This window comes from Coffea eugenioides, unplaced genomic scaffold, assembly GCF_003713205.1.
Source record: "Coffea eugenioides isolate CCC68of unplaced genomic scaffold, Ceug_1.0 ScVebR1_2897;HRSCAF=4016, whole genome shotgun sequence".
Lineage (NCBI taxonomy): Eukaryota > Viridiplantae > Streptophyta > Magnoliopsida > Gentianales > Rubiaceae > Coffea > Coffea eugenioides.
In genome coordinates this window covers 278-25086 of record NW_020863425.1, presented here as the reverse complement: position 1 = coordinate 25086, position 24809 = coordinate 278, and the positions used below count along the sequence as shown (strand labels likewise).

General features: G+C 38.3%; 1 non-coding gene across 1 annotated transcript; it reads left to right on the top strand.

Annotated features, from left to right (window-relative positions):
• Window positions 1–8994: 8994 nt before the first annotated feature.
• Window positions 8995–9101, top strand: LOC113757276. Its single transcript, XR_003466241.1, has one exon. It is a non-coding gene; the product is annotated as a small nucleolar RNA R71 (small nucleolar RNA).
• Window positions 9102–24809: the final 15708 nt, after the last annotated feature.

The window sequence follows — 24809 nt, the reverse complement described above, 5'->3', positions numbered from 1 at the left end:
TCTTTATTTTAATTATAAAACTAAATAATCAACTCAAAATTAACTAATAAAATGCACGTAAAATAAACTCTTATCAAATACCCCCACACTTGAATCATTGCTTGTCCTCAAGCAATATAAAATTCTAACCATCAATGATCCAAAAAAAATTGAAAATAAACATATGTAGTATTTCAACTTCATTTCCTTGAATCAAGATAAATAACCCTTATGTGATCTTTCCATTAAGTTCAAGTACTCATAATATCAAGCAAAGAAGAGCCAAGTATACCATAATTTTACCAATTCAACTCAACTTCTTATTTTTATCCAATTTCGCAAGCAAGCAACTCCTATAGTCAATAAAGATGCTAACTAATCTCATGATCAACTTCTTATTTTTCTTAAAGAGGGATTTAATTTACTTTTTATTTATTTATATATTATTATTATTATATATATTTTAAGGGTTAAATATTACTTAAGTTGTGAAAAATGCCTTTTGACGCGAAGATCAACATTTTTAGATGCAGATCCCCGGTTACTCAACATTTCACATACTCAAGTTGCTTTGCATACTCTTAATTCAAGTACCTTTTTACGCGAATGTCGACATTTGTAGATGCCAACCCCCGGTTACTCGGTACGAGAATCATTGGAGTAGAATAACCATTTTTTTTTTAATATATATATATATATATATATAAAATAAAATTCCCTCTAAGAGTAATCATGAGAAGAGTATGACACTTATTAACCATATTAATTTCTTATCTTATAAAATTAGATAAAAAGAAGAATTTTCATCAAATATACAAAATATAGGCATAATTTTCTCCACTTTACTAGATATACTTTCCTATAGATGTAAAAATTATAATCACATAAAAATCATTCCCAATTTTCATGAGAAAAGAAGTATCAAAACCGCATATATTTATTTCAAAAGGATAAGTGACAAAATTTTATTTATTTATTATAGTTAATAACATATATATGTATAAGGTTTTGGAAAAATTTTGACAGAGTCTCCCCTTAAAAGTGGACTAAAACTCCCTGCCAGCAACCACAAGAAACACCATTTAAGCACAAGAATTATATCAAACACAACTAAAATCACAAGTACCACACATTTCTTCCCCCACACTTAGAATACACATTGTCCTCAATGTGTAGGGAAAGAAAAGAAAAGAAACAGAAGAAAGGAACAAGTGACTCCCCAAGTGAGATGACTGCGGTCCAGTGAAGCCTTGAATCATGAGTCATCGACCGCTCAACCATCCACAGTCAACGATCTACTAGTTACTGCCACAAGTTCCAATATTCAAAATAAGGAATGTAAGTTAACATTTTTCAAACAAAAGATAAAAATAACAAGCAAACAAGCAAACAAAAGAAAAGCCAGCCAAAGGGGCAGCCTCAATCATCCCCTTAATCGTCATCTTCATCATCATTGACAGGAGGTGGATGTACGCCCAGATGATGTTCAATGTGGTCTAGGCGAGTATCCAGTCGGGCTAAATGATGGTCGATGTCGTCCAAGCGACCGAAAAGCCGCTGCCAGTTGGTCTGTGGCGGAGGAGGAGGTGGTGCTGCAGTAGATGGTCCAGCTCCATCGCGACCATGTCTAGCCTTTTGTCTCCGCTCCTGAACAGGGCGTGGAATGTCTCCCGTGCCAATACCAAGGCGGCGAAGAGTAGTGATAGTCATCTCAGCACGTGGTGGAACATACTCCCGCCGCATGCCTTCCAAGGGAACTTCAAAACGGGGGAAGATTAAAGTCAGTAGACGAGGAAATGAAAGTTTGAAAGAAGTTGTCTTACGCCTCGCCGTAGACCTAATGTGGCTGATGATGATGTTCGGCAATGAAATTCGAGCATACGGGGAAGTTCGGTTGTGGAACATGTAATCAAGGAAGTAAATATCGCTCTTGCGAACCTCCGTGTGCCCCGTCTTCTTTGGGATGACATTGTGAGCCATCATGTAAATGATAAGCCGATGACGAGGTTCGAATACATTTGCCAATATAGTCTCCTTTCTGGTAGAGCGAAAAGGTTGGTACTCGAGACCAAACCTAGCCATGGCCAATGATGGATCCCACCTCCTATTCGGGGGAACAAACTCCTTCTTCAAGTCTACTGGACGTCCGTCATCCATACACCCCAAAATAGCAGCCAAATCTTGCCGTGACAAGGTGATTCGTCTTCCACGCACCCAGGACTCAATTATTTCTCCACTATGGCGCGCCTTACTTTCAATGTTGGCGTAAAACTCGCGCACCAGGTCTGGGTAGTAATGGTTTGGAAGGGTGAGAATCGGAGCCCATCCTAGCTGAGCAAAAGCTTCTGAGATGTTGTACATCATCTCAACTGGTGGACTGACGTGCATCTCAAACAGGAATTCCAAATTAGCACGCGCCTCATGCCACTCCTGATTCCTGCGAGTGTTGAACCGAGCACTGTCAAATACAGACATTCCCGCTCCACGAGAAGTGCCCTCACCAGGTTGACGACTCACTGGCGGAGGAGAAGGTGAACTCTCCTCTTCAGATACTTCCATTTGTTCATTTTCCTCCCTCTCCTCACTGCTAGAGGACGGGGTTATTACACGTCTTCCCCTTGGCATAGTACCTATTGGAAAATATTGCAATTAAACTCATGTAATTGGACACAATTAAAAATTTAGCCATGAATATCCGAAAATGATCCAAATAATCTCTAATTTATTCCTTCAAGTGATAACACGTCCAATAACTAATATATAGGACCAAATAAGAGAACAAAAATTTATGCCCAAAAATTACTCAAAATCACCAATTGAAACAAGATATGCAATAATTATAACCCAATCGGTGAAATTAGCAACAATTATGATTATAACTATTGAGAATTAACAATAATAATATGCTTTTAGTTATAATCATGCTTAGGCAAAAATTAAGCCAATGAACTCACCAAATCAACCAAATTACTCACTATACACAATGCACCTACTTAAACATCATCAAATTACCATTTTTAATCATAATTAAACATCACCAATGGCTAAAAAAACATCCTAGTTCCTTTTTCCAATTTCATCTAAATATAGCAATTGTGAATTTTAAAGTACTTGAAAACCAATAAATTGCTACATTTAAACATTTAAACATGCTTAAACAATCATAATAATCATGAATAAAATCAACAATAGCCATGAATCTCATCAAATTTTCGAAATTAAAAGATGTCAGATAGCTCAGGATAAAAAATATGAACTTCTAAAATCAAAAGATTTGATGAAGAAACTTACCTCAATCACGTAGAAGGATGTTTGGTGATGCTAAAAATGTCAAAAGCCCTATGAAACAACCTCCAATTGACCTCCAATTGAAGAAATTAGAGTTTAAGAACCCTAACCTTCAATCGCTCAAAAACCTGATTTTAGGTGTTTTTCTTTGATTTTAATCGGTTAAAAAGGTTGTACGAAGCTCAAAAGGTGTTGGGGTGATGATTTCTAGCAAGATTATGGAACAAAATGGAAGATTTGTGAGTTGGGTAGAAGAGAAAAGGAAGAAACGCGGCTGGAAAATGGAAAAGTGAAGAAATGTTCTGGAAATCGCGTTTTTGAAGCAAAAATGTGAACTGAAAACGCGACTGAAAACGCGCCTTCAACGCGCGTTTTTGAAGTCGCGTTTTCTGCACAAATATTGCAGAATTGAAAACGCGTTTAAGCGTTAAAACGCGACTTGAAGTCGCGTTTTACTGTGTCGCGTTTTCTGTTTTTGCTCAGGCGAGAAAACGCGACTTCCTAAAAAACGCGACTTCAAGTCGCGTTTTAAAGGCGCGTTTTCTGTTCTGCAGGCGCAGAATTGAAAACGCGATTCTGAGAAACGCGACTTGTAGTCGCGTTTTCTTGGAAAACGCGTTTTCTGCTTCGATTTTTAGCAGAATTTCAACTTTTGAAAAATTACAAAATGTACCCCAGTGACTCAAAATGCATCATAGATCATTTGTTTGCCAATTTTAATGACTGGAACAAATGTAAAACATTAAAAACCTGCATTTTACCCCTTTATAATGAATCAAAAACACCTTTAACGCAAATCGAGGGGTTGAGTTGCTTGATCGAAGTTTGCCCTTTTCACCTCAAATGGTCATTCTTACTTCCATTTGCCAACCCTATAACACAAAAACAACAAATTAACTAAAACACTTATTTAAGTCTAAAAATCACAAAAAATTAACACAAATAACCTAAACATTGGGTTGCCTCCCAATTAGCGCTTTTGTTTATAGTCGTTGGCTCGACTGAAACATTCAGTTTCTTAAATTGAAGAAGAGTCGCCCAAAAGACATATGAGTCCCTTGGGTACTATTTCACCTGCCAAGTAGGGTTTCAATCGTTGTCCATTGACCTTAAACCTTTCATTTCTTGAATTTGCCACTTCAACCGCTCCATAGGGAAATACTTGAGTGACTTCAAATGGTCCGGACCACCTTGACTTCAATTTTCCTGGAAACAACCTCAGGCGTGAATTGAATAAAAGCACTTTTTGCCCTACCTGAAATTGTTTAGGAATAATGTGCTTGTCATGCCAATATTTGATCTTTTCTTTATAAATTTTGGCATTTTCGTATGCATGTAACCGGTGTTCCTCCAATTCACTCAGCTCAAGTAATCTCCGTCCACCTGCAAGATTAAAATCCATATTAATTGCTTTAATAGCCCAATAAGCTTTATGTTCAATCTCTACAGGTAAGTGACAAGATTTTCCATAGACTAAACGATACGGCGACATCCCTAAGGGAGTCTTAAATGCCGTTCGGTAAGCCCATAGTGTGTCATCTAGCTTTGTAGCCCAATCCTTGCGTGATTTATTCACAGTTTTCTCCAAAATGAGCTTTATCTCACGATTAGCTAGCTCCGCTTGTCCATTGGCTTGAGGATGGTACGGGAGTGATGTCTTGTGCCTACAGCCATATTTAAACAATAAGGAATCCAGTTGTTTGTTACAAAAATGTTTTCCTTCATCACTTATTATGGCCTTAGGTATACCAAATCTACAAAAAATATTCTTTTTAAGGAATCGGAGTACAACCTTAGAGTCATTAGTAGGTGAAGCGATTGCTTCTACCCATTTAGAAACATAATCCACTGCTACTAAGATGTACTTATTATTAAAAGAGCTTGGAAATGGTCCCATAAAGTCTATACCCCATATATCAAATAATTCAACTTCTAAGAAGGTAGTTAGGGGCATTTCATTCTTTCGAGATATATTTCCAGTTCTTTGGCATGCATCACAACTTTTAACATATTCCCGAACATCTCGATACATAGTTGGCCAATAAAACCCTGATTGCCATACCTTTGCCACAGTTTTTGAGGTGCTAAAATGTCCACCTGTTTCAAGGTTATGACAATGATATAAAATATTATGTACCTCGTTTTCGGGAATACATCTACGTACCATACCATCGGCACAATGTTTATACAGCAATGGTTCCTCCCAAAAGTAACTTTTGACATCATGTAAGAATTTCTTCTTTTGATGGTAATTAAATCCCCTTGGAATCTCTCCACTTACCAAAAAATTAGCAATATCAGCATACCATGGAGAATTGATAATTGCTAGGACAAACTCATCCGGGAAATTCTCTTGAATAGGAACTTGATCCTTGACTGGAATATATTCTAGGCGTGATAGATGATCCGCTACTAGATTCTCCGTTCCCTTTTTGTCTTTTATCTCCACATCAAATTCCTGCAATAAAAGAATCCACCGAATTAGTCTTGGTTTTGCATCTTTTTTATGTAACAAATATTTAAGAGCCGCATGGTCCGTATATATAATAACTTTAGATCCTACTAGATAAGATCTAAATTTATCCAAAGCAAATATCACTGCCAATAGCTCTTTTTCTGTAGTTGCATAATTGAGTTGTGCCTCATTTAGCAACTTGCTAGCATAGTAAATGACGTGCAACCGTCCTTCTTTCTTTTGTCCCAAAACTGCTCCAACCGCATAATCACTTGCATCACACATCAATTCAAATGGTAGTGACCAATCAGGCGAAGTTATAATTGGGGCCGAAATCAATTCCTTCTTCAACCTTTCAAATGCAACCAAACAATTGTCATCAAATTGAAAAGGAGAATCTTTACATAATAAATCACATAATGGCTTTACTATTTTAGAAAAATCTTTAATAAAACGTCTATAAAAGCCAGCATGTCCTAAAAAACTCCTTATCCCTTTGACATTGCTTGGGGGTGGCAATTTTTCGATGACTTCTATTTTGGCTTGATCCACCTCAATTCCCTTGGAGGAAATCTTGTGTCCTAAGACAATTCCTTCTTTTACCATAAAATGACATTTCTCCCAATTCAGTACAAGATTTGTTTCCTCGCATCTCTGCAAAATCAATTCCAAATTATGAAGACACTGATCAAAAGATGAACCATACACAGAAAAATCATCCATAAATATCTCCATAATTTTCTCAATATAATCAGAAAAAATCGCCATCATGCATCGTTGAAAAGTTGCGGGAGCATTGCATAACCCAAATGGCATTCTTCTAAAGGCAAAAGTGCCATAAGGACATGTAAATGTGGTCTTCTCTTGATCCTCTGGAGCTATAGCTATTTGATTATATCCTGAAAAACCATCAAGAAAACAGTAAAATTCATATCCAGCTATTCGCTCCAATAATTGATCAAGAAATGGTAAGGGAAAATGATCTTTTCTTGTTACCGTATTTAACTTACGATAATCAATACACACTCTCCACCCTACCACAAGTCTAGATGGAATTAATTCATCATTTTTACCCACGATTGTAGTCATTCCACCTTTCTTTGGTACCACATGAATTGGACTAATCCAAACACTATCGGAGATAGGAAAAACTATACCTGCGTCAAGCCATTTAAGAATTTCATTTCTTACCACCTCTTTCATGTTTGGATTGAGTCTTCTTTGTGTTTCCACCACTGGTTTGCAATTGTCCTCCAATAAAATTCGATGCATGCATATAGAAGGACTTATACCTTTAATGTCTGAAATTGTCCATCCAATTGCCTTCTTATGCCTTCTTAGAACTCTTAACAACTTTGCACATTGTTCATCATCAAGGTCAGCACTAACAATTACAGGTAAAGTTTTATTTTCTCCAAGAAATTCATACCTTAGATGAGTCGGAAGTGGCTTGAGCTCTAACTTTGGAGGTTCAATTTCTGAAGATTGTGAAAACCCTTTTCCTTTGCCAAGACTTTCATACAAATTACCCCTTTTATAAGGTGCTTGAAAATCCAAGTACTTGGCCAATTCTTCAATTTCTTCACAAACATCTTCTTGCTTACCTAAACTCATTAAACAATACTCAAGAGGATCTAAGTCAAAGTTGGCTTGACTCATCTCTTGGGTTAGTTTATCAATTGTGCCAATAGAATAAGCATGATCGGTAAAAGACGGGTATTTTTCCATTTCATTCAAATTAAATTCTACCTCTTCTTCACCTACTTGAAACTTAAGCTTGCCATTTTTGACATCAATAATAGTACCTGCAGTAGCTAGAAATGGTCTACCTAGAATAATTGGCATAGATATATCTTCTTCCATATCTAATACCACAAAATCTACTGGAATGATAAATTTTTGAACTTTTATCAATACATTCTCCAACACTCCCAATGGATATCTAATAGACCGATCCGCTAGTTGCAAAGTAATATTAGTGCGTTTAAGCTCATGCAAACCCAATTGTCTAGCCACCGTTAAAGGTATTAATGATACACTAGCACCAAGATCACACAAATGCCTTAGAAAAATCAACGTTACCTATGGTGCAAGGTATAGAAAAACTCCCCGGATCCTTCAACTTCGGTGGTAGCTTATTTTGAATAATTGCACTACATTCCTCCGTTAATGCTATTGTTTCGTAGTCTTCCAACTTTCTTTTTCTAGTCATGATTTCCTTGAGAAATTTAGCATAAGATGGAATCTGCAAAATAGCATCGGCAAAAGGAATGTTAATGTGCAATTGTTTGAAAAGTTTAACAAATTTTTCAAAATCTTTATCAAACTTATTTTGCTTTAATCTTTGTGGAAATGGAACCGCAGGGGGTATTGGAATGGTAGTGGAAGATGATGGTTGCTTTTCTCTTGGATTCTCCCGACTATTTTCCTCCACAATCGCCTCTTGGTTCCTCTGCTTTTCTTCTTGTTTTTCATTCACATCTTTCTCAACTTCCTTCACTGGAGGATCTTCTAATTGTCTACCACTACGAAGAGTAATGGCTTTCACATGCTCCTTAGGATTGACCTCTGTTTTGCTAGGTAATTCTCCTTGATTTCGATTATTCAAAGAACTAGCAATTTGACCAATTTGGACCTCTACATTCCTGTACATTGTAGTGAGTTGGTCCAACCTTCCTTCTACTCGCTCAAATCTGTCCGAGGTAACTTTTGCAAGCTTTTCCACTGCCATCTCCCAACCAGGTTTAGTTTCAGCTTGTTGTTGCCTTGATTGAAATCCCGGTGGATTGATTGGCCTTGGTTGATTTCCTTGATCCTTCCATCCGAAGTTTGGATGATTTCTCCACCCCGGATTGTAAATATTCGAGTAGGGGTTATTTTGAGCATTACGATTGTAATTATTGACGAATTGTACCTGTTCAGAATCAACACACTCATTACTATCATGTTCACCTCCACATATAGAACAACACGCTACATGTGCATTAGATGAACTTGGACCAACTCCACCTTGTCTATTTAGCAACTTCATCACATTATTCATTTGAGCACTCAGCATATTGAGAGTGTCCATTTCTATCATACCTGCGTGACGTCTTGTATTACCTCTCTCATTGGCCCATTGGTAGTTATTTGCTGCCATTTCTTCTATCAAATTATGAGCCTCTTGGGGTGATTTACCCATTAAAGCTCCACCTGCAGCTGCATCGATCATAGTTTTAGTAGAAAAAACTAAACCATTATAGAAGGTTTGTATGATTAACCATTCCGGCAGTCCATGATGTGGACATTTCCGAAGCAAATCTCTAAACCTTTCCCATGCTTCATATAATGATTCTCCTTCCATTTGACTAAAACCAGTGATATCCATTCTAAACTTAGCAGTCTTACCTGGTGGAAAATACTTATTTAAGAATGCTCTTGATAGTTCATCCCATCCAGTGAAAGTATTAGGAGCATGAGAGTGTAGCCAAAGTTTGGCCTTATCTCTCAATGAAAATGGGAACAACCTTAGTCTTATAGCATCATCACTAACTCCATTCATTTTAATTGTATCACAAATTTCCAAGAATGTAGCTAAGTGTGTATTAGGATCTTCTACTGCATTACCTCCAAATTGAGATTGTTGAACCATTTGGATAAGTGATGGTTTAATCTCAAAATTGTTAGCATTTACCGTAGGCCTTACTATGCTTGTTTGAGATCCTTGTGTTCCCGGTAGAGTATAATCTCGTAGAACTCGCCTATTTTGGTCATTTTCCGCCATTTCTTCTTCAAATGGTAGTTCTATCAAAATGTCCTCTATCGGTTGCCAAATCTCTTGTTCCTCTTGCTGTTGTGTGTGCCTCCTTTGTCTACGTAGTGTCCTCTCAATTTCTGGATCGAAAGGTGTAACTTCCCGAGACGCCCGGTGCATACACTACAAACAGAAATAAGAGATATTATGCAATTTCAATTGTCAAAAACTGATTACAATATAAGATTAAATATAATCAGCTCAACTAATAAAAATAAATCTGTCTAAATTAATAGAGTTGATTAGGCTCTAATATTGCCGCTCCCCGGCAACGGCGCCAAAAACTTGACGGGATTTTTTTTATCAATGCAAGTTTAATTCCGATTTTACACCCGTTGGACTGCAAGTATACAGGTCGCAATTGTAGTACGAGATGTGTATCGGGTCGATCCCACGAGGAGCAATTAAAACAATTATTAGATACTAATTTACTCTATTATTTAGACTACAATTAATTTGAGCAGAAACTTCAGATTTTAATTCAACTACAAAAATTCTTAAATAGATAAATGCAATTTCTCAAGGGGAGTAGAATTCACTAAATATTAAGATCTAGGGATGTAGATTCCACTTATGACACAAAAGATCTAAAATGAATTAATTCAACACTTGTTACTGCTCTTGTTTAACCAAGGATTCATTTCCAGAAATACCAAATTCACATTCTCATGATAATAATGGGTTAAAACAGATTAGTTTTTCCTAATCTCTTGGTAAATACTAAATCTGTTCTTATTTACACATGAAATGCAGATTTCATCCACTTGAATGTATTTCTATTCTCATGAATATACAACTCAAGTTCTACTTGTGTCATTCCATTATTTTTACCATTTCTCAATGAGTAAAAACAACTATAAACCTACTATTGGTGATCAAGCAACAACACGTAATCCAACATACACAAGTAGATAAGTTAATACAAGACATAACAAGCATAAATCACAATCACTTCATATCATTTGGCCATAAGCTTCATCTACTCCCTAGATAAAGGAAATTAGCTACTCATGAATGATGAAACACTCATAACTTCATTAATGTAAATCATCATGAATTACAAATACAAGAGGAATAAAGAAAGTCTTAGCCAAGATATGGTAAAGCCTTCCAAAAATCTCCTTTGTCTTGAACTTGGATGATTACAAGATGAAACCTCAATTGCCCCTTGCAAGTACCTAGCTAGAGAGAATATGTTTTTCTGTAAGAAGCTAAGCTACGAATGGTTCCCAGATCTCTCCCCATATCTCTGCATAAAAAAACACTCAAATGCTCCATTTTTCCAAGTCAAATTCTATCCTTTGATTCCCAAATCTCCACTTTGTTAGCATAGTCAAAAACCAATATTTTTGACTTGAAAATAAGCCACTTTTCTTGCCCTTTTGTCTTCTGAAGCATGTGCACCGAATTCCCTTGCATCTTATAGCTGGAAAGTGGTATGAACACAAGAGAATTGGCTGAGTCAAATTGCAGAATTTCGGCTATAAAACGCGCCTACACAAAACGCGGTTACAAGTCACGTTTTGTGTACTCGCGTATTCACTTTGGCCTTACTTCATCTGCGATTTTCTCTATCATAAAGGCCGAACTAGCTTTTGTGCAAAACACAAAAGTTGTAGCCCTTTGAGTTAGATTTCCAATGCTTCAAGAATCATCCAAATCGGAGCTTTGTAGCCTGAGATATGATCGAAATACTGTCACCTGTTCAAACCTCTGTTTTAACTTCCGACCACAGGGTGCAGCTTCTGTATTCCAACGTTTTGCCCATGAAGATGGCAGAAATGGATTTCGATGTCTTCATACGAATTGTAGGTCTCTTTCTTAGCTTTAAAATGGTATAAAAATCACCTCAATCCGATAAGTGTAGCTCCAGATATGGTCAAAATACTGAAAAGTGTCAAAACTGACTTGTATTGCATTTCCTCACTTGAACGTTTTTCACTTCATTCTTCTTGTTGCCACTTAAATTCATCACCAAATCTCTATTTTTCACCTCAATTGACCTCCTTTGGTGATTGATTCATTATTCCTGCATAAAAATGAAGTTTTTACTATTAAAATCAATAGAAATGCAATATTATCCACTTTTACCAAAAATATATAATTTTACCAAAAACCTCTTTATTTTAATTATAAAACTAAATAATCAACTCAAAATTAACTAATAAAATGCACTTAAAAATACATAAAATAAACTCTTATCAGTAATACCAAAGTGCAAGTGTTTCGATTTCGGGCCCGGTAGGGGTATGTTAGGTGGAAGGAGTGGGAGTAAAGTGGAGTCTACGGTTGGTTACTTTTGAACATTGACGGAGAGTCAATGACGTTCGATCAAGAAATGCAAACGAGGAAAGGGCTCTTGAGAGCCATCTGTTTCCTTTTATCACCATATTTGACGTGTACCTTTGCTTATTTTACTATATTGAATGAAAGTTTGATGCTTATATGCACTTGGTTGCGTAAGTGATAGTATCTCACTGGGCAATTAGCTCACACCGTTCCTTTTGTTTTCCTTACAGGAATATGACTCTTTTTGGAATGAATCTTGATAGATGGTTGCCGAATGAACTAGATGTATATCTCTTTTGTATTGTATTTGAAGTGAAACCCTAAATGTATCTTTAGGGCCGTTTTCACTTTCCATTTGGCAAACCGTGTATTTATTAACTTTTGGAAACTTTTGTATGTCACTTTGGATTGTAATTGCTAAAGTTCAAGATATGAATGTTTGTTTGATATTTGGTTGCGTTCTGACGGGTCGGTTACTATTTAGGCCGACTACGAATTTCATTTTTTTTATTTTGGGTTATTTTACCCTTTTGCCTTGTTTACGCGCGTTATAAGTTCCGGAACGCAATAGATCGCTCTAACTGCACCGTTAGTCCTGGCGAGAGCTGGGCAGGCAGTCCGCTAACCCCTTTGGTTCGCCTTAGGGGAAGGTGGGGCTGTCACACCTTAACCCACGAAAAGTTCAGGGTATTTCTTTTTTTGCATCTCCTCTTCCATCTCCCAGGTAGTCTCTTCTATCCCATGATTTCTCCACTTTTCCCGAGCGAAAACAACTGCGACTACCTCCAGATCGTGGGTTGGATAGTTTTTGTTCGTGGGGTTTCAATTTCTTAAAGGCAAAAGATTTCACATTCTGGTTTTGCGTCAACACACACCCCAAACCTTCTCTCCTACCCAAACGCGGCAATCCTTACAAATCATACTAGTGCTCAAACGATGTTTCCCCACAAAAGTACTACTTTCAGGTCGTAGGGTAGACGAGCAGGTTTTGTATCTATTCCATACATAAAATTGGGGTTGACAAATGAATGAGTAACACCGGGATCTACTAAGATTTTTGCAATTCGGTGAAATACCGAAATCGTACCTTCCTCAATTTCAGAAAAATCGGGGACCTGTTGTGGCTCCAGTGAATACACTCGAGCCGCTACCTTAGGTTTGGTCCCATCCACCATGGCGGGTTCGGAAGTAGTCCTCGTCAATTGCTGACTCCCCTTTCCATCTCGTGATAGGACTGGACAAGTAGCGATTTGATGGTTTGCACTTCCACAGCGCAAACATTTTCCCTCCTTCTTCCAGCAATTGTCCTCCGAGTGGTTTGACTTTCCGCAATACCTGCAAGGTCCGCGTGCTGCAGAAGCCGAGCCTCCTCTCTGGCCTCTCCCCACTTGGCCGCCTCGTGACACTCCCGGCATCCTTTCTCCTCTCGTTCCCCGCCCAAACTTGGAAGGGGTACTCTCATCCCCCTGCCCCGAACTACTTCCAGGAAATCCTCGCTTTTTCGCCTGGAAGTTCCGAACTTGCAATCTAGCACTCTCTACCCGTTGGGCCTTTTCCACGACCTCGCTAAAAGCATTGATTTGAGCCACTGCGAGGTCCTTCTGGATTTCGACATTCAAGCCCTGGATAAAATGCCTGATCCGCCGTTGCTCGGTCAAGATCAGCTCAGGCGCAAATTTGGACAGGCGGGTGAATTGACTCTCGTATTCCGCCACAGATTGAGCCCCTTGGCGGAGTCGGATGAACTCATCTTCCTTCCTTTCCTGAACTAGTGGCGGGAAGAATTTCGTGTTGAATTCCCTTATGAAATTCACCCAAGTCCTAGGCGTTTGTTCCCGTTCCCATTTTTGCCGTATTACGTTCCACCAGGAACGGGCCGCCCCTTCCAACTGAAAAACGGCAAAAGTCACCTGCCGTTCTTCGGTGTAGTGCAAGGCCGCAAAAATATCGACCATATTCTCGAGCCACCTTTCGACGACATCCGAATCGGGCCCCCCAATGAACTTGGGTGGAGCAAACTTTTGAAATCGTTCGAGAGCTCTGTCTTCGCTCCCGACGTGGTTGCCAGGGTTTCCAGGATTAGGGTTTGGGTTTTGGCCCTGTTGCTGCACCACTTGTGCCAGCAAGTTGGTCATTTGCTGCATAGCGGCAGCTATTTGCACGTTGGGGTCAGGATTTGGTCCAGATGAGGTTTCCCCAATACCCCTGTCCGGTGTGGGTGGTCTATTTCCGCGCCCACGTCCCCGTCCACTACGTGTACCTTCCATGAACTCTACTAGGTCTAGACAAATGTACTAAACCAATAGAAGAACAATGCATGTAAGTAAAACCCAAAACCTTTTACAAACATATATATACATTCCAAACAAGGCAAACAACACACATATCAACAACCAGTCAAGTCAAGTACAAACATGGACAATCCACGAGTGAAAGGCCCCATCAAAAGAAATATACACGTAGCTAACCCAAACGTACAAAACGATTAGCTAAGGCTCTTCTCCTTATCCGCCCTATATACAGAAAACAAAACTATCCCAAAAATCCTAGGAGTCGCGACCTAGTCCGTTGACGGCCTAGTAGACCCACCCGACGGGGTGGATCCAACCCCAGCCTCAGGCCCCGCGCACGAGTCCTCGTCGCTCACTCCCTCGACCACGTCGGCGCAGAGGTTTAGGATCGATGCGGCTCGAACCTTAACCTTTCGAGCTCGCTTAGTCTCGCGCTCACGTGCTTCCCTAAGTTGAGTGCAGAGGTCATAGTAAAAGAAAACAAGTCTTAGGTGTGAGATCTAGCCAGACGAGCATGAGATCCGTCCATGATAACACTTTCCTCTCCAATCCTCTCAATCGGTCTAATTACTAGGTCAAATGTAAAGACCTTTCGTACCTTGACCTTTGCCATCAAGACTTGCCTCAAATTCAATCAAGATACCGACTCTCATTCTAGCGCTCTCCACCCTTTAGTACTCAGGTCCAAGAATCTAAAATAAGATAATTCCCAACTCGAGCCGGCCGGTCCCAAGCGTAAATCATCCATATTAAAGATTCCTACCCGACATACGTACCTAACTTCCTCAAGTCCCATGATAAAGATCTTTACACTTATGACATGCACGGTTCATAGCTTATGCTCGAAAGAGCACTTATACCTTTAGACGCATGCACGAAAGCAGGACCATAACACCACTTGGCCCAAGCTCACTCCGCGCAGAGACCACGCAAACCTGGCTCTGATACCACCTATGACAGCCCCACCTTCCCCTAAGGCGAACCAAAGGGGTTAGCGTACTGCCTGCCCAGCTCTCGCCAGGACTAACGGTTCAGTTTGGAGCGATCTAATACGTTCCGGAACATGCAAACGCGCGTAAACAAGTCAAAATGTCAAAATAAAAAAAATGAAACCGGAGTCGGCCATGAATAGTAACCGACACGTCAAAACCCAACCAAACGTCAAGCAAATATTTACATGTTGAACTTAAGCATATACAATCCAAAGTGGCATACAAAAGTTATTCAAAAGTGGATACGTGTACGGTTTTTCAAATCAAAAGAGAAACGGACCCAAAAGTACACTTAGGGTTTCAATCAAGGAGCTATACAAAAGATATGTCCATCTAGCTCAATTCGGCAACCAACTATCAAATCCAGTCCAAAAGTATTTATTTTCCTGTAAGGAAAACAAAAGGGAATAGAGTGAGCTTACGCCCAGTGAGATAATACCACTCAAGCAACCAAGTTCATATAAGCATCAAGCTTTTCATTCCAATACATCATAAGTAAGTAAAGGCATACATCAATAGTGGTGATAAAAGGATACAGGCGGCTCTCAAGAGCCCTTTTCCTCGTTTGCATTCTTGATCGAATCTCATTGACCCTCCGTCAATGTTTAAGAGTAACCAACCGTAGGCTCCACTTTACTTCCATTCCTTCCACCCAACATACCCCTACCGGGCCCGAACTCCAAACAGTAGCAATTTGGTAATACTCGAGTATACCGGAATCAAGAGTCTCACTACTACAAGATTCCATATAACAGTCCCCATGGCTCGTCAAGTTTCACGACCAAGCCCTCGCCGGCTCGATCCAATCGACTACCAATGGGGTTGAGCTCAGTCGTATCAGTAATGGTCGTTGGATACTCGTCCAAGCGACACCAAATTCATGAACCAATTCAGTATTTCATGTCTCATTCAATCATTACAGTAAAACAGTAGACAGTCATACGAGATACCAAATGGGTGAGGGCGATCAAGTACACCCTCACTCAATTACGTTCAACGGAGCAAATAAGCCTTCAAGGCATCAAGTTCACATATACCAAAGCCACATTGTAAACAACAAGTGAGTGGTACACTCACCAAGCAAGCAAATACGATTTCATCAACTTCCGCTCAATGAGCGTCTTGGACCACCGTCACGTCCTAAAACATTCAAATAGGCATAATAAGACTCGATTACAAGTCATAACCAAATCCAAATACCACCAAAATATGGTTCCACTAGAATGTATAAGCACTAGAGTAAGCCAGGGAAATCCGGAAATGGAATTTAAGCTCTAATCCAAAAAAATAGTTTTTGACGTCATTTTACGGTTTTGGCACCATTGGCACTACAATTATTGGATGGAGGTGCAAGATACACGGTTTCGAAGCTAAGAGATAGGGATAAAATGTTGTAGAAGGTCACTCAGTCCATTTTCGAGTGTAACCAGGTCAAAAATGTAATATACTACACCAGAACCGCAAAAACAGGTTCACAAACCGCATTCTGGTTCAAACATCATAAGTCAGGCTACCTAAGTCCAAATGAAGTGATTTCAAAGCCATCCGAAAGATAAGATACAAGGCTACAATTCATCAGAAGGCACCAACAACCAAATCAGAAGCATTCCCAACCAAATTACCCAATTACAGACGCAATTATCAAATTCGGGTAGAAACAGGGCAGCAGGGGTAATTCAGTCTTTTCACAAGCTACGTTGCTCCGATTGACCTGTAATTTTGTAGAAATCTCTATAATATTATTCCCTACAACTTTAATGTTGTAACCCAAGGCCAATTCGGCCTCTAACTATGAACTACAGTACCGGAGAGAATGTAAGAACATGAAACCCTAACTTTCAAACTTTCTTCCAAAACAGAAATTTCCTGCAATTAACCACTTTTTCCACCTTCTAGCTTCCTTAAATATCATTTCCAATCATCATACATGACCCCATAATAATAATCATATGAAAACAGAAAAATCACCAATAATTATAAAACTTCACCAATTCAACCAAAATCAAGATATAATCCATAAAATTACATCTTAAACTACCACAACTCATGAATTAAACATCATTAGATGGAGGAGAGGGGTCCTTCACTACTCACCTTAGCAATACAAGAGAGAGAGCAACTAATCACCTTAGCCTTCCAAACAACTCCACTAAACACCTCACAATCACTAAGTGAAGGGGTTTTATGGAACAAATGCAAGATCAAATGGTTGATTTGTTGAATTTGAGCAAGATGGAAGCAAGTGTTTGAAGAGCTTTTCCCTTTCTTTTTGCTTGAAGTGGCCGGCCAAGAAGAGGAAGAAAAATAGTGAATTTTTGGTAATTTTTTTGATTTATTTGGTCAAATGGTAAAAGGTGAATAGTAGTCATAAAGCACAACCAATCTCTAAGTGACACTTGTCACTTCATTAAATGCATAGCTATCACTTTGTTTCCTCTCACACCAATCCACTTTGGTAACCTCTAATTATCTCTTAGCACCCGATAATTTAAACCCAATATCCAAAACTTAACCTAGTTGGCCGAATTTTTCCGAACTTTCGGCACTAGCGGGTCCCACGTCCGGTATACGCTCTGAATTTATTAAAACCTAACCAATACTAGAAAACTCACCAAAAACTATATTTACTCATAAACAAATTATCTAGAAACTTTTTGAATAAAGAAAATACAGAAAACATGCCAGTAACCCGAATAAAACCTAGAAAATGGGAAAAATTACGGGTTCTCACACTCTCTCCCCCTTAAAAGAATTTCGCCCTCGAAATTTCTCACCTTATGTGGGAGCCCGTAATTTCATTTTAGGGTTTTATTATATTCAATGGCTTGTTTTCTGCACTTTTTGTATCCGGAAAATTTTCTAGATAATTTTTATGAGCAGATATAGTTTTTAGATGATTTTTCTAGTATCAAATAGGTTTTGAGAAATTAAGAGCGTATATCGGACGTGGGACCCACTAGTGCGAAAAGTTTGGAAAAATTCGGTCAACTAGGTTAACTTTTGAATACTGGAATTAATTTACCGGGTGTTAAGAGATAAGTAGAGGGTGCTAAGTGGATTGATATAAGAGAGACAAGGTAGGTGAGCATTTAATAAAAGGTGACAAGTGTCACCATTTGAGTGGTCCAACCTTAAGACCACTATTCATGGTCTTACCATTTGACTTAAATAAACAAAAAAATGACCCAAAAATCATCAAAAAATCCTCCATGGTGGCCGGCCCTCTCTTTCTCTCTTTCTCTCTCTCTTACTCCAAGCACAAGGAAGAAAACACTTCAATCTTGTTCCAAATCACCAAAACCAACCATCCAACCTTGGTTTTGCTCCATAAAACCACTTAAGGAAGTGTTGGTGAGTTGTTGTGTGAAGTTTTTTGGAAAGTTAAGGTGACCAATAGCTCTCTCTCTCTTGTTTCTAAGGTAAGTTGTGAAGAACCACCCTCCTCCTTTAATTGATGCTTAAATCATGCTTAGTGGTAGTATGAGATGCAAGTTTATGGATTATTTCTTGATTTGTGGTTGAAATGATGAAGTTTTATTATTTTTGGGGATTTTTCTGTTTTAGTATAAGCATGATTGTGTGGCTATCTATGATGATTAGAAATGGTATATAATGACTCTAGGAGGTGGAAAAAGTGATTAATTGTAACCAATTTCTGGTTTGGAAGAAATTTCAGAAAATTAGGGTCCTTGAGGGAGCATTCTGCCCGAATTTTTAGGTCCTAGTTAGAGGCCGAATTCTCCTTGTCTTAAAACATGAAAGTTTTAGGGAATGATATTTTAGAGGTGCCTACAAAATTTCAGGTCAATCGGAGTAGTGTAGAATGAGATAAGTCGAAATTACTATTGCTGTTCCGGTTTTACCCGAATGTAAGAACTGCGCCTGTAATTGGTCTTTTTGGCTGGAATTGCTTCCGAATTGGTTGTTGAGGCCTTATGATGAAATTTATACCTGTTTCTTAGCTTTCAGTTGGTTTTGGAATTTATGGATTTGGACTTGGAGAGCCTGAGTTATGATGTTTCCGCTAGAATGCATTTTGGTGAATCTGTTTTACGTTTTTGATGTAGTATCTTGCATTTTTGACCTGTTTACACTCAAAACTGGGTTGAGTGACCTTCTGTGATGTTGTAACCCTCTGTTTTAGCTTCGAAATGGTGGGTCTTACACCCTCATCCGATAATCGTAGTGAAATTGGTGCCATTACCGTAAAATGAGGACAAAAACTGTTTTTTTCAGGGCCAAAGCTAATTGCATTTCCGAATTTTCTGGTTTCCTCTATTGTTTGTGTATGCTTAGGGGACCCTATTTTGGTAGTATGTAGAATTGGTTTATGACTTATAATCGAGTCTTCTTGTATTTATTTGACTAGTTTAGGGCTTGACTTCCATATCCGGTCATTTCCTAGCTAAATTTGGTACTTGAATGCCATTAAGCCTAGTGAACGGCTTTTGGGAATGAGATTATTTTGTACGAGATGTTGGGACTGATTTGAGGACATAATGAAGCCATGATGGCTGGAAAATAGGTAAAAACAAGGGATATGCTGTCGAAATTTTTCTTGAAGGCTAGTTGGATTTACTTGTGATTTGAACGAAGGGCTTTTGGGTTGTTTGAGCCTAGGTCTTCATGTTACCTATTTCGTTACCAAAAATCATGTTTTGCACCCTTGCTTAAGTAATTATTTGGCGAGGCATACGACTGGTAGTCGAGCCTCACATGTGCATTCTGTATACTCGATTTTGAAAGTGGAACCTTCAATTGTTTTCCTTGGATTATTTTAGGGTTTCTTGGTGATTAAAGCTCTCTTTTGGGAGGTATATGCACTGACCTTGGTGAGTACTACTCACTTGTATGTTACTATATGGCTTTGAATGTAAATTGCTTGAAGTGAATTGATTGAAGTGAAAGTGTACTTTATCACTCTCACTTATATGCCTTATATCATTGTTGTCATGTTATTGGAATGTTACATGAAATGAAATGAAAGTGAATTGATTGGACGAGTATCCAACGACTACAAATGTTATCATTGAGCTCAACCCCATTGGTAGTTGATTGAATCGAGCCGGCGAGGGCTTGGTCGTGCCAATTAATGAACCTTGGGTAAAGTTATATGGAATCTTGTAGTATGTGAGACTCTCGATTCCGGCATACTCGAGTAATTGACGGGATTTTTTTTATCAATGCAAGTTTAATTCCGATTTTACACCCGTTGGACTGCAAGTATACAGGTCGCAATTGTAGTACAAGATGTGTATCGGGTCGATCCCACGAGGAGCAATTAAAACAATTATTAGATACTAATTTACTCTATTATTTAGACTTACAATTAATTTGAGCAGAAACTTCAGATTTTAATTCAACTACAAAAATTCTTAAATAGATAAATGCAATTTCTCAAGGGGAGTAGAATTCACTAAATATTAAGATCTAGGGATGTAGATTCCACTTATGACACAAAAGATCTAAAATGAATTAATTCAACACTTGTTACTGCTCTTGTTTAACCAAGGATTCATTTCCAGAAATACCAAAATCACATTCTCATGATAATAATGGGTTAAAACAGATTAGTTTTTCCTAATCTCTTGGTAAATACTAAATCTGTTCTTATTTACACATGAAATGCAGATTTCATCCACTTGAATGTATTTCTATTCTCATGAATATACAACTCAAGTTCTACTTGTGTCATTCCATTATTTTTACCATTTCTCAATGAGTAAAAACAACTATAAACCTACTATTGGTGATCAAGCAACAACACGTAATCCAACATACACAAGTAGATAAGTTAATACAAGACATAACAAGCATAAATCACAATCACTTCATATCATTTGGCCATAAGCTTCATCTACTCCCTAGATAAAGGAAATTAGCTACTCATGAATGATGAAACACTCATAACTTCATTAATGTAAATCATCATGAATTACAAATACAAGAGGAATAAAGAAAGTCTTAGCCAAGATATGGTAAAGCCTTCCAAAAATCTCCTTTGTCTTGAACTTGGATGATTACAAGATGAAACCTCAATTGCCCCTTGCAAGTACCTAGCTAGAGAGAATATGTTTTTCTGTAAGAAGCTAAGCTACGAATGGTTCCCAGATCTCTCCCCATATCTCTGCATAAAAAACACTCAAATGCTCCATTTTTCCAAGTCAAATTCTATCCTTTGATTCCCAAATCTCCACTTTGTTAGCATAGTCAAAAACCAATATTTTTGACTTGAAAATAACCCACTTTTCTTGCCCTTTTGTCTTCTGAAGCATGTGCACCGAATTCCCTTGCATCTTATAGCTGGAAAGTGGTATGAACACAAGAGAATTGGCTGAGTCAAATTGCAGAATTTCGGCTATAAAACGCGCCTACACAAAACGCGGTTACAAGTCACGTTTTGTGTACTCGCGTATTCACTTTGGCCTTACTTCATCTGCGATTTTCTCTATCATAAAGGCCGAACTAGCTTTTGTGCAAAACACAAAAGTTGTAGCCCTTTGAGTTAGCTTTCCAATGCTTCAAGAATCATCCAAATCGGAGCTTTGTAGCCTGAGATATGATCGAAATACTGTCACCTGTTCAAACCTCTGTTTTAACTTCCGACCACAGGGTGCAGCTTCTGTATTCCAACGTTTTGCCCATGAAGATGGCAGAAATGGATTTCGATGTCTTCATACGAATTGTAGGTCTCTTTCTTAGCTTTAAAATGGTATAAAAATCACCTCAATCCGATAAGTGTAGCTCCAGATATGGTCAAAATACTGAAAAGTGTCAAAACTGACTTGTATTGCATTTCCTCACTTGAACGTTTTTCACTTCATTCTTCTTGTTGCCACTTAAATTCATCACCAAATCTCTATTTTTCACCTCAATTGACCTCCTTTGGTGATTGATTCATTATTCCTGCATAAAAATGAAGTTTTTACTATTAAAATCAATAGAAATGCAATATTATCCACTTTTACCAAAAATATATAATTTTACCAAAAACCTCTTTATTTTAATTATAAAACTAAATAATCAACTCAAAATTAACTAATAAAATGCACTAAAAAATACGTAAAATAAACTCTTATCAAATACCCCCACACTTGAATCATTGCTTGTCCTCAAGCAATATAAAATTCCAACCATCAATGATCCAAAAATTTAAAATAAACATATGTAGTATTTCAACTCCATTTCCTTGAATCAAGGTAAATAACCCTTATGTGATCTTTCCATTAAGTTCAAGTACTCATAATATCAAGCAAAGAAGAGCCAAGTATACCATAATTTTACCAATTCAACTCAACTTCTTATTTTTATCCAATTTCGCAAGCAAGCAACTCCTATAGTCAATAAAGATGCTAACTAATCTCATGATCAACTTCTTATTTTTCTTAAAGAGGGATTTAATTAATTTATTTATTTATTTTTTATTTTTTATTTATTTATTTTAAGGGTTAAATATTACTTAAGTTGTGAAAAATGCCTTTTGACGCGAAGATCAACATTTTTAGATGCAGATCCCCGGTTACTCAACATTTCACATACTCAAGTTGCTTTGCATACTCTTAATTCAAGTACCTTTTTACGCGAATGTCGACATTTGTAGATGCCAACCCCCGGTTACTCGGTACGAGAATCATTGGAGTAGAATAACCATTTTTTTTATTTTTATTTTTTTTAACAATATATAATAAAATTCCCTCTAAGAGTAATCATGAGAAGAGTATGACACTTATTAACCATATTAATTTCTTATCTTATAAAATTAGATAAAAAGAAGAATTTTCATCAAATATACAAAATGTAGGCATAATTTTCTCCACTTTACTAGATATACTTTCCTATAGATGTAAAAATTATAATCACATAAAAATCATTTCCAAATTTCATGAGAAAAGAAGTATCAAAACCGCATATATTTATTTCAAAAGGATAAGTGACAAAATTTTATTTATTTATTATAGTTAATAACATATATATGTATAAGGTTTTGGAAAAATTTTGACAGAGTCTCCCCTTAAAAGTGGACTAAATCTCCCTGCCAGCAACCACAAGAAACACCATTTAAGCACAAGAATTATATCAAACACAACTAAAATCACAAGTACCACACATTTCTTCCCCCACACTTAGAATACACATTGTCCTCAATGTGTAGGGAAAGAAAAGAAAAGAAACAAAAGAAAGGAACAAGTGACTCCCCAAGTGAGATGACTGCAGTCCAGTGAAGCCTTGAATCATGAGTCATCGACCGCTCAACCATCCACAGTCAACGATCTACTAGTTACTGCCACAAGTTCCAATATTCAAAATAAGGAATGTAAGTTAACATTTTTCAAACAAAAGATAAAAATAACAAGCAAACAAAAGAAAAGCCAGCCAAAAGGGAAGCCTCAATCATCCTCTTCATCGCCATCTTCATCATCATCGATGGGAGGTGGGCGTGTGCCTAAATGATCTTCAATTCGGTCCAGGCGAGTATCCATTCTGGCTAAATGATGGTCGATGTCGTCCAAGCGACCGAAAAGCCGCTGCCAGTTGGTCTGTGGCGGAGGAGGAGGTGGTGCTGCAGTAGATGGTCCAGCTCCATCGCGACCATGTCTAGCCTTTTGTCTCCGCTCCTGAACAGGGCGTGGAATGTCTCCCGTGCCAATACCAAGGCGGCGAAGAGTAGTGATAGTCATCTCAGCACGTGGTGGAACATACTCCCGCCGCATGCCTTCCAAGGGAACTTCAAAACGGGGGAAGATTAAAGTCAGTAGACGAGGAAATGAAAGTTTGAAAGAAGTTGTCTTACGCCTCGCCGTAGACCTAATGTGGCTGATGATGATGTTTGGCAATGAAATTCGAGCATACGGGGAAGTTCGGTTGTGGAACATGTAATCAAGGAAGTAAATATCGCTCTTGCGAACCTCCGTGTGCCCCGTCTTCTTTGGGATGACATTGTGAGCCATCATGTAAATGATAAGCCGATGACGAGGTTCGAATACATTTGCCAATATAGTCTCCTTTCTGGTAGAGCGAAAAGGTTGGTACTCGAGACCAAACCTAGCCATGGCCAATGATGGATCCCACCTCCTATTCGGGGGAACAAACTCCTTCTTCAAGTCTACTGGACGTCCGTCATCCATACACCCCAAAATAGCAGCCAAATCTTGCCGTGACAAGGTGATTCGTCTTCCACGCACCCAGGACTCAATTATTTCTCCACTATGGTGCGCCTTACTTTCAATGTTGGCGTAAAACTCGCGCACCAGGTCTGGGTAGTAATGGTTTGGAAGGGTGAGAATCGGAGCCCATCCTAGCTGAGCAAAAGCTTCTGAGATGTTGTACATCATCTCAACTGGTGGACTGACGTGCATCTCAAACAAAAACTCCAAATTAGCACGCGCCTCATGCCACTCCTGATTCCTGCGAGTGTTGAACCTAGCACTGTCAAATACCGATCTTCCCGCTCCACGGGAGGTGCCCTCACCAGGTCGACGGTTAATTGGTGGAGGAGAAGGTGAATTCTCCTCTTCAGTCACCTCCATCTCTTCATTAACCTCCCTCTCCTCACTACTAGAGGATGAAAGTACCGCTCTTCTTCCTCTTGGCATAGTACCTAAAAAATATTTCAATTATCCACATGTACTACAACTCATTTTTTTGGCAACAAAAGTTCAGCATTAATCCAAATAACCTCAAATACAATTGCTCAAGTTCTAATCATTCAATGATCGTAC